At 27.3% G+C, this 12,589-nt stretch overlaps 1 long non-coding RNA gene across 1 annotated transcript; it reads right to left on the bottom strand.

Moving 5' to 3' along the window:
• Positions 1–4,253: 4,253 nt before the first annotated feature.
• Positions 4,254–11,551, bottom strand: LOC107885057. Its single transcript, XR_003839579.1, has 2 exons — positions 11,415–11,551; positions 4,254–4,645 (listed from the first exon to the last, which is right to left on the bottom strand). It is a non-coding gene; the product is annotated as an uncharacterized LOC107885057 (long non-coding RNA).
• Between the last annotated feature and the right edge of the window lie 1,038 nt (positions 11,552–12,589).

Genomic DNA, 12,589 nt, shown 5'->3' with positions numbered 1-12,589 from the left:
AAATACACTTGTATAATAAAAATTTAAAAACGTATTAAACATTCAGAAATATTTTATATTATGTACCTATAAAATATAAAATAATGGTATAAGCATCCATTTTGTACCTACTTTGAGGACAAATAATTTGAATACTTAAACATCAAAAAAGTAATAAATTTGAATATATACTTCCAAGGTATAAATTATTTACAAAAAAATATGGTTTTTCATTTTTATAATAAATTATTAGTAGTAATTACTATAACACTGTACATGTAGTTATTTTATACCTGATTCAATAACTTTATAACCAACAGGCTTGAAGTATGAATATTAAATATGTCTTATAAATATTTTATGACATATACCTATATTAAAAAAAAAAATATTAAAATTTTGGATATATTGTATTGTGATATGACTAAATAAAATCTATTGGTACATAGATAATAATATTATATTGTCAAATATAAAAACTTAATAGAGGAAACCAGACAACCAGACCCGCAAGCTGTCTGTCTCACAAGTACCTATTATACTTTTGAAGTAAATAGGGTCTACGTGAGATATTCAAACTCTTAATTTGTTATAAAAACAAAAATATTCTAATATTTTTATATGGTTTAAATCGAATAATAAAATGTTATAATATGCTCCTAAACTTTTTTGAAATAATATTTATGTTTAGTGTCTTCGAATCTATACTAACTTAATAATTTAATTTTTAAACACATCATAATATTATAGTGGTTATAGTAATATACTTAACCAGTAATTAATAACAGTGGTAGCGTGAAATTGTGGAGGCCATGAAGCATATATTATTGTATATTATAAATATTTTTACCATCGCACCCTTCATCGAACTAAAATTAGCAGCAGGGGCCTTTAATAATTATTAATAATAGTATTTGTCATGTTATGTGTGTTGAGGTCTTATATTTATACACCCATTTCAGACATCAAGCAATTGCTTCATATAATTGTATATCCTGCCGCCACTGATTAATAATTAGTGTAAAAAAAATAAAAGCATTCATTTCTAACACGTAAAAATATTACATATGCAGCATATGGAAGCTTTAATAAGTGTGTAAAAATGTATTGTATAAATTATAATTATAAGTTTTATACAAGGTTTATACATTAGGTTTATATAGAATTATAAAATTTCGAATTTGGGTAAAATAAAATATCGTTATTTATTACTGTACTTGTTAGACGTTAACTAGGGAAAAACTGATAACAGCTGCACGATAGAATATCAGACAATAAAATTAAAAACAATATAAATATAGTAGTATATATGCGTTATCGAATTTGTATGCAAAACGCGCGATTTACACTTAAATTGATGATAATATAAAAGTAAATAGCATTTAAAAATGTACTTAATACTTATATACGGAAAACAGGATGTATTAGTGATGGTGGGTAATTACACCTTTTGAATATTGAATGTAAAACGAATATGAGAGTGCCGTGTGACCATTGTTTTGTAACACTAATTTTTGTTTTGTTATTTGCTTACATAATTATTAGGCGTTTCGTTACAAAAAACATACACGTTTTTAAACAATCTTCTTATTCCCCTGTAACTTCTTTTGTTTGAATATAAAAACTATTTTTGTTTTATTATAAAATACTATAATTAAAATTATTTAATTGAAAATTGGGTTGTTTGAAAATAATAATGTAGACGTAAGTGTTGTAAGTTACAATGTATCTATGTCTTATTGTTATGATAATATGGTTATTGGAAATGTGAGTTTAGAATCCGAAAACTGTCAAAAAACACAATTAACCTAACCACAGAATTAAATTTAGCAATTTAAATAATACGTTCATCAGCTGTTACTATAGGATAGTTAGTAGGCATATTTAAATATTAAGTAGAACGTGTAATTGTTATACTATACCTCGGGCGAAGATAAATATAAAATATAATTATTAATACACAATTTACTTAAAACTAGCATTTCTACGTTGTTTATGTTGCTCGCTACATTATTCTTAAAAATGTTTTCTTTTAGAATCATCATAAGAAGACAATAAATTTAATTTTTATGAACCGTTCGATATATGTTTATGTATAAATGTGTTTTTAGTATTCATACCTATGTCAATTTACAATAACTTCAAGCTCCTTATTTAAAGAATATTTTTATTTTTGATTAGGTATCTACACTGTAGATTCTACAGTATTAATAAAATAATTGTCTAGTGAGTAGGTAACTAAACAACTAAATAACCTGAAAACAATTGTAATTTGTAAATAGGGAGCATTGTAATTTTTCTAAAACATTGCATTTATGTACCTATGCGTGAAAGTTCTTCGTAGATTTGCTGTTATTTAACTAACGTGCGTATTTTGCTAGTACCCATAGAAATAGTAACCTAAAGTGGCACAATATTTTCTAAAGAACAAGATAATTTAGACGTAATCGCAATTGTAATCGGCCGTGTCGAGGGTATGAAATAATATGTGTTAATTACACACAGGCACACGGCACATCACATGCAATAGGTACACAACTTACGAAATGCGTATTTAAAGGTTCACGTAGTGTTACTACTGTAATTTGAATGTATCTTAAGCTACGATCACAATAAAAGCTAGTAATTAAACGCTTAACTGCAGGTAAGGAGAGACATGCCAAATAGGAATAAGAAAGTAGGTATCTCAATTTCGGATTGATATAATGCTGTGGTGAATTACTGCCGTATTACATGCAATATATTAATGGAGGGTCTCAGGATGCACATAATTTGCAATCGTAATGATATAAATTATAACTTATCAGTTATCAATGACAAAATAACTGAATTTTGGATTCATAAATAAATTGTTGCATAAAAATCTTCAAATTAATTACATAAGTATTGTTAATTAATCACCATTTATTATTAAAATGACGTATTGTGATTATAAGTATTAGGTACCTACATTTTTTATTTTTTAAAAGTTATTGAAAATTTAACTGAAATGACAAATATCTATTGTACGGATTACATTTTTTCTTCACCAACAACAAAACCTTTTTCAACTGGCTTTGCACCCAAATGATTTATTCGGGTTTCGGGTTTTGGATGCTACAAGTATTCGGGTGTTAAAATACCAGAATAAAAAATTTAAGCAAACGTTACGGTGTTAATAACGTTATTATATTAGGGTTAATATTGGTTAATTACGAGTGTTTGGTAGTTCAGAAAAAACATATTTTTTTTATAGTTATGTTTAATAGATATTTATTTTTATTTTTAATCGTTTAGAAAAATATAAGCATTTTATTTATTATTTTAGTATAAATGTAATTAGTATTTAATAACGATATTTTTAAAAAATGTATAAATATTTATATCTGGCATTTTCAATAATAATATAGTACGTTTGTCAAAAATGTATCCATTTCTATGTCATTCTCATCAAAGTAGAATCTAATTATCATAAGATAGTTGTAACTCGTGATGATGTTAGAATGTTTTTTTCTTGGACTTGGTATATTATATGTTGTGACTTGTAAGTATACAATCTATACATTCAAGAAAAATAAAAAATATGAACACCCAGAGTCAAATTAAAATATTATCTTGGATACATGTAACCGTCAGGGATCTCCCAGCGGCAGTACCAATTAAGCTAGGAAATTCTCATTAATTTAAAACGAATTCGTCGGGTGTATAATGTTCTTTACACTGCACGCAAGTATTATAGGTATGCGACGATAGAACGAGTTCCCTACGTAGTCAGTTTTGAACGAATTGTATGTGGAATCACTAATGAAACTATATAATATACGAATACATTCTATACTTCAACATTGGACACAGTATACCGAGTCACGAGTCTATGTGTCCGAAATACATTAGCCAAGAAGCTGTAATTAGCGTTTTATCAAGCACGATCTACTATAAACATCTTATGAATTTCTTAAGCTTATTTTATAACACTCCGATATATGTGTATATAAATTCTTGAAATGCAGTTCGATCAAAAGAGAAATGTTTGATATTGTACCTATTTGTAATGACTACCTAATGATTCAACAATTGGGATGTGAATAAAATCGGTAAAATATAAATTTTTGTGATTATTACTGTTTGAAAATAAAGGCTTGAACAGGCTATAGACTAAGGGCTTTCATGAAATACTTAAGGAAACACCATTTAACTGACAAGTAATCATACCTATACTTAAAATAGAATTTCGACCGGCTGCAGTTAAGAAGTTAGAAAAACGATAAACGGTCGTCTAATAAACAACGACGAACTCCTTAATAACGTATAATAATGGTAATAACATCATACAGTGTAACAAATGATTGTACGTTTGCCACTGCTGATCGTTGACCATGACTCGCGTTCAATCCTATAGGTACATAACATTATATTATAGGTAGTTGTATGCCCTCGTACTGTATGATTACCTGGAATGTTATAAAGACCAAGTGGAGAAAACCGGGAAAATAACCCCAGTCGTCTCCTTCACTTCTCTCACAGTGAGAAGTTACTCTTCGCCACCACCACGCCATAATGTAATGATTCGTCGTTCCGAACAACTACTACAGACTACGCGTCTCGTCGAACGGACGAAAATTTGTCGTGACGGCAGAAAGAGCAACGTCGATACAGGCGTGATGATGATAGATGTTACAGGACTCATCTAAACAGCGTTCAAAATATTATTATAGGTATGTAATATTATATTGATCACGGATTACGGCGATGTGTACAAATTGTGTATACACTATACACCGTTATATTATTATGTTCTTAAATCTATGCGTTTATTGTTTATAGCCTATAGATATTTTTAGGTATATTATATAATATAATCAAATAGTATAATACTACAACAGTATTATAATATACCTACGTAGAAATTTAAAAGATTTTATAAATAAATATATTATATATATTAGTTAAAATTACCACCAAAAAAATTAAATAGCCATGTATACACATGCAAATATAAACTTACACTAAATAGAGCCTATATTATAATACTTAATGCGTACAAGCCAGATTATTTACCTGTATTGTTTAATATTAGTATTATACGATTGTTTGGGCAACGGAGCTGAGATTTTACAGCGGCTTGAGTGGACGGGGGTATATTATTTATAAATAAGGAGGTATTATTATTATTATTATTATCATTATTATTTTTTTTTATCTTTTTTTTCACGTGTCGAGAAGTATCGGATAGCGTATAATTATGTAGAAATACCAGTTTGTGACAGTGAAAAGTTGCCCGCGTGTTTATATGTGTATGCGCGCGCGCGCGACTAGCAATCGTGTTAATATGAGAGAATGATTCCAACAAGGTAATTGAGTTGGACCGCATTTATATATATATATATATTATGGTGTGTGTGCGCGTATGCTTGTGTGTGAATAGTGTAAATATGTGTAACTGGGCCTGAACAAACGACGACGTGTACCTATTGGGAATATAAAAATGAAAAGAAAAACAACATGAAATCGTATTTTAACTGGCTATAATAATAACAATAATGTTACCGTCGTCTGTCGTATAATATATTATTGTTATTATTATATGATTTTTCGTATGTTTTTTTCTTGGTCAAGTAATATATATATACATATTATATTATATTATATTATATTATAATATTATAAAGCCCACGTAAAAACGAGTCCAGGGTGGTTAAATAGGACCATATTATATATTTGATAGACCAATTATCTCGAAGTTAACAAGCCGTCAGACATGGCGATTATCGCGACTTAACATCTGTTGTGAGTACGGGATTGTGTCATTGTCGACGGTGCGGCGGCGGACTGATGCGTGTGGAGATATAAACACATGAATACAATAATATTAAAATCCACCGTAATATGTAATGAATATGTGTATATAATGAAAATGTTATAAAAAAAAAAAATAAAACAGTCAAAAATCGAAAAATCTCAAATTACGCTGTTGTAAAAATTCCGTTTAACTTTAATACCATGTGGTTATAGGTCTTTAATAAAATACAAAAATCTAAAAGTATTATTGTAACCCTAAATTGCTTATTAAAAATTAAATAATATTATTTTATTGTTTAATAAAATGTGATAATATTTAGTATATAATAATATTTAAGACATAAGTATTATGAAATAAACTTCAAATTTTTAAACTTTTGATATTAAATATTACCATGAGTCTCAAAAATTACTTATTGGCTTTGCTTAAATTAATGACATTTTTGATATGTGAAAATCAACAACCAGAATTGTTTTATATTGAATATATAGGACAATACTTAGGCTCAGTAAAATTCACCACTGACCATTGGGCTCTAAAAAATTGGCACGTGCATGCGAACAATTAAACGTGCAGAAATGTAGACGTGAGGACAATTAATCCTTTGTGGCTTGTAAAAATGGTTAGCAGGATAATTTAACTTAAAACAATGCAATTTGTTTTTAAATGTTATTATAATATGATATAATATATTTAATTAGCTTAGACATTTTCTTCCATCTTACAACTTGTATTTTTGGCTTCTATATTATTAGCAAGTAGCAACATGCGAATTTCTAATTATTCAACCTACTATTTTTGGAGCAGTAGTTTACATGCTGTATCTGCAATCATAATAAAAATTAATTTTAAACACACTAACTTGAGGTAGATTAAAAACTGAGGTGTTTAAATAGCATCCCTAAATCTCACTAACATTACCAGATCATTAAATCATACCCGTCTACCTGAGTATGACAATTAATTTACTAACTAATAGACACAACACTTTACTTATAGACAAGGTACTTGCAGACTAGTTGGCTAGTTCTTTGGTAGCATTTTTATATCTGGGGTTGTATTTAAATACTCAATTTCAGTTATTCGTTATGAGTTTACGAGTCTATAGGTACTAGTTACTACTATAGTACTTACTAGTTAGTAGTTACTATCATATTTTATAAAATATACAACATTTTTAAATTGTTGTTAAGACAAAAAGAAATCGTGTGATCGAAAAGTTTAAAATAACATGTTGTGGGCTTCATATTATTTAAGGTTTAACCGATTACATACGGGAGCATTAGAGCGATCATAGGTACACGTATAATAGTATAGTATTCAAATATATCGTTTCAATAATCGTAACACTATATTATTATATTCGGCCTTGTTTAAATTCAGTATGCTATCAATTAGAACATTTATAATAATAAAAAATAATAAATAGTATATCTGGTATTAATTATTATAATTTGTAAATAATGCCTAACAGTTGATATTCTTTACAAAGTATTGCGTGGAGAGAATATATAAATATACTAAACTAAACGCGGAACCATTCATTAAATGTTAACTATTTTTTTTTTTTATTAAATACAAAACATAAACCTGAGATATATAACTAATTATTGTACAATATATAGTTCCATAATTTTATTTTTGAAGTATTTGTTTTATAAATGATGAGCCGGCGTCCAATTATATGAAACGATTGAGGAGATTCTGTTATTTGATATAAAAACGTGCCTTTTTAAAAATGAACAGGTTAACGAGATAGTTATTGGACCCATTTTTGAGTCTTTCTAATAAATTTGGCAAACTACATTATTTACAATTTACATCGTGTCTGTCATGACTCATGTGTTTGTCATGACCTTTTGGAACAGTGAACATGCTTCAGTTTTCTTCAACAGGACCTTTTCTGATTGGAAAGTAAATCTAGTTTGTACTTTGAGGAGGGAAGGGATTAAAAAGTAAAAAAATCCCAATAGTTTTCAAAAGCATCAGGAAAAACAAACAAAAAATGAAGAAAAAACTGAAATTTTTTTAAAAAAATTGATTTTGTTTTTAATGTCAATCTAAAAATATAACAGAATTTAGATTAATTTTTCACTGAATATTTATATTAGCAATATACATGCACTATAACATTTTCGAAATATTGTGACTCTTTTTGAGCTATTTATAAATCATATAACAGTATATCGTATTAGTTTATTTCAACTATTATCAATAAAACATTTTTCGGTCAGACCAAACAATTGTAAATATAATACAACGTTCCTCATAAGCTGATGATGGTGTAAATTAAAAAAAAAGTTGAACTTTAATCCAAAATAACTTTTAATGAGCGTCTGAAGTTAAAATTTTGACAAAATTCTGAGTTGCAGATACAGTCTATATTTCTAAAAATATTTTACAATTATTATTGTATATAGGTAATACTATTTGTAGCTTATTTTACTATTAGTAGTAGTTGTAGTACGATTTATATTGAATTATTTTTTGCTAAAACTGCATTATATTACCATATAAGTAATATTATATGATATATTATTGTTGTTAACTTTAAAGTAAATACATATGTACCGGATTAAAAGTAGTGTAAATGTGTAATAGTATATAAAATACGTTATGGCGTAAAATGTCACGTTTCTATAGTTCCATGGTTAATATAGTTCAGTTGAAATATCAGTATAAAATCTTTATTTTTCATTTAAATATCAAATTTTGTAAAAATTAAACTTCAATTACAAAATACACAAGGACGAATTCAGGGGGGGCTAAGAATTTAATTATCACATTGATTATAGGTTAACTAACCTATACCTACTAATAAGACAACAAGTTTAGTAAAGTATAATATTTTATTATAATTGTATTTGTATTGTGAAAAAAATGTTGGCTCCCCCCCCCCCCCCAGATCTTTGTCCTAGATCTGTGCCTGAACACACATAATCGTAAAAGCAATACATTCATCGCTCTCAGAATCTAAAGCGTATATTGCCATTCAGAAAAGTTACAATCTTAAAAATAATAACAATAAAATAGTAAAAATATAACTTTTTAAAAACTGTTATAGTAGTATATATTATGTGTATGCTCACAGCCAGCTTTTCCACGGTAACAAAAATTTTTCAAGGGGGAATGTCCCGCTTAGAGCACTTTGATTTACCGTGGTAACACACTGATTGACCACAAAATTTCACCTCACACAAAAATATTTACCGTGTACCAAATTTTTACCAAACCTTATTGTAAAGCTGATATTATTATTTCAAATAAAGAACACAAATTATGGAATAATAGATTTTTTTTACAATAAGGTTTGGTAAAAAATTTGGTATACAGAAAATATTTTTGTGTGAGGCGAAATTTGGTGGACATGATTTCCAAATCATAATATGTAATCTCCGTATTGTGTTACACGGTAAATCGGAGTGCTCTAAGACGGAACATACACATTGAAACATTTTTTTTACCGTGGAAAAGCTGGCTGTGAACATACAAATATATTATACTACTTGTGATTTTGTTATAACTTTAAATTTAATAAAAATATATTTAAAAAAATTGTTTTAAGAATTATCTCGAATATAATGAATTCTATAATGGACTTAAGAGTTTGGGTTTGGACTAAGGGTTAAATTATATGTTTGTTTCTATATTATACTGTAGTAGATTTACGTATTAACATTTATAAAACTTACTTATTGATTGACACTCGTAATATAGGTACTTATAAGTTATAACTTATTTATTTTGGGTTATATATTTTTTTTGCAGTTTTGTATGTCTTATTAATGTGATAACTGTTACTAGTCACCATCCCAGTAATCAATCTACTGTTTTGAAATTACTATAAAGATCAAAAACATGTATAATGCTGTTTAAATTCGTATTTTGAGTTTAAGTTATGTGGGTTTGATCATTTTAATAATTTGTGTAAAATGTTGTCTCCTAATAATAATTTGACCCCACGTTCTATAGGTACTATGTTGTTATTTTAATCTAGAAAGTTAATGATTACTTTCCATTCTTCTATAACCTTAACTAAAAAGGTTAGATGTTTTGAAACACGATATTAATCATTGTAATATTGTAGAATTGGATTGTTTTAATTATAAGTTTTTTTACCAAAGACAAATGAGTAAAATATGTAAATTAATCGCTAAATATTTATTGTATTAGTTTAAACGTGGGAGTTTAAACTTGTTTTTTGTAATCGATTTAGATATTACAAGAAAACTGAGTACACAAATTTATAAATTACTTAAAATAATAAATAGATTAGGAACATTTTTATATGAAATAATAATATTAAACTATTGTATATTTTTTTGAAGCTACAGTTAACTCCTGAACACTGAGATATTATTGTTTAACATCTACGACTTAAATGGTTCCCCGTTTTCCTTAGAGTATTAATTGTATGATAAATTACTTAAGGTGCAGTTTTTCAAATTTTCCATAATTCTATAAAATTTGAAAATTAAATTTTATATTTTAGTTGCGACCTCAATTATAAGGTTTTTACACTAATCTACTAGTCGATACCTATTTAGGGGTGGTTTATAGGGTGTATTATATCGAAAAAAATGACTTTACGGTAATAACTCTCAAGCTTTGTAGAATTGTCGCATTTTGATGACTATTTTTTTATCTGAAAGAAGAAAACTTCCCACAGTCCGCATCGATCTCTGATTTTGAATTTTATTTCAAATAATTGAATTAAAAAAATTGTAAAAAAACGCTTTTTATCTTGTATTTTTTTAGACATATTACAAAGTTTGAGAATAAAATATTGAAAAACAGAGATCGATACGGGCTGTAGAATATTCCCCTCTAGCAATTAAAAAAAAAATTATGAAATTTGGTTGATTCTACAAGGCGGTATCGTTATTCCCACAGAGTGTATTTTTGAGGACAAAATGGCATCGGGACCGGGTGCCTTAAGAAAATTTGAACATAATTTAATAAAGTCTTAATAATTATAATAATTTATTAATTATCACATGCTTAATGCATCTTTATCGGATACCTATATATACATATAAATCAACTTATATGATGTTGGATTATTAATATACCGAAATAAATTAATATAACAGCCAAGGCATCAATCAATACGATATATTTTATTGATGTTTTATTGTATAAGTTGCAAGTATTGATGAGTGGATATTTATTTTTGACGAACTAAGTGACTCCTCATACGTATATGGTTTTAAAGGTTTTAACTAATATTTATCCAAAAGTGTTAATTTAAAACCTTGATTATTTTAATAAATACTATTATTAGTTATTACATTATAATGTATAGGTAATCAATGATAGAACCATAAAATAATGTGGGTACAAATTACCTATAATTCTTAATTAAATAATGTATTTTTGAAAAATAAATATTATTAATAATTTTTTGGGTAGATTCTTTATAAAAAAATGTTTATACATATTATATTATGGTTTGGAATTTAAATTTGAATTATATATAAATGCATGGTAATTAAAACTATGTAAATTATGTGTTGTATAATTAGTATGATGAATGTTTTAAGTTCTTATGTAGTTGAGTAGGACAAGGTACCTATATAAACACACTATAGTCATATAACGTAAATTCATAATCATCAGGTATGTAGTAATGTAGTGTTATTCATCCATATCTAACCTTATTGATCCACAGCACGGTACATCACACTCATGGATTCGAACTTTGGTACATTCTACATAGGTAAATTTTGTATTTAAAAGAAGAGCTCAAACAGAGATTTGTTGGCTTCCAAAAATCGAATATTTTTTTGTTTATTCAAATAGTTATTAGCTGCCATTAGTTACAGATTTAAGTATTATTAGAATTAATAGAAAAAATAGCATAGAACACTTTTTACAGATATATTTGAAAAAGAAAACAAATCTTAAAATCCAGTACTCCAGAGTTCAGAATTAAGAAGTGAAAAATTATAAAATTAGTCATTGTAATTATTTATGTACCTTTTTAAACTGAAACAAAATAGAAAACGATAGAAAAATAGATTAATTTTAATAAGGTGGTTAGGTTTGGTGGAATCGAGAAATAAGTACAGCTATAATTAACAAATATATATGGCATATAAAATCAAAGTCCTAAAACGGATAACCCCTTTAAAAATTCACAATTTTCGACCGATTTTCATAAAATGTTCGTTAATAGATTCAGCAATATCCATAGAGTGTCATAGGTTTTTATTTTTCACTTTTAAACACATAAATGTTGAGTTTAGTTGACAAACGAAAAACTATAATTTCTTTGTTTATATATTGTTGGTACTTGGCATTTGGTTACAAAAAATAAAATAGTTATTACGATTTAGTATAATTTTAGATCTGTATTTGGTTAAAACAAACCAAAAAACTGTGTTAAAAACCAGAACAGTTTAAATTTAACGGACTTTAAGGCAGGGTTTAATATAATATAATATTATATTGAATTAACATTTAACATAGACACTTGGGTTAGATTCGAGATAGGTGTACTCCAAAATAAAATGTAGGTACTTTTTAATACTGATCCATAACAATATAATGTTCAAACAAGAAGTCGTATTAATCTGACGGAAAAGGTATTATTTGTGTAAGAATATCCGTACTCAATGTCAGTGTGGCATTCTTTTCCGGTGGCAATTTTGAGTGTTTATCTTGGTCGACCACCAAGCGGAACACTATCGATTATGCGTGTTATTGTCATAGGGATATACAGAAATGTCAATTTTATTTTGCCGACAATCGCGCAGAATTCTTTGGCGGGCTTTAATAATACACACCCGTGCACCATGGTCCTCTAACCTAACCCGGATAATAATATAA

The sequence above is a fragment of the Acyrthosiphon pisum genome, chromosome A2 (genome assembly GCF_005508785.2).
Source record: "Acyrthosiphon pisum isolate AL4f chromosome A2, pea_aphid_22Mar2018_4r6ur, whole genome shotgun sequence".
Lineage (NCBI taxonomy): Eukaryota > Metazoa > Arthropoda > Insecta > Hemiptera > Aphididae > Acyrthosiphon > Acyrthosiphon pisum.
The sequence above is the reverse complement of the archived record's forward strand: the minus strand, read 5'-3'. Positions and strand labels throughout refer to the sequence as shown.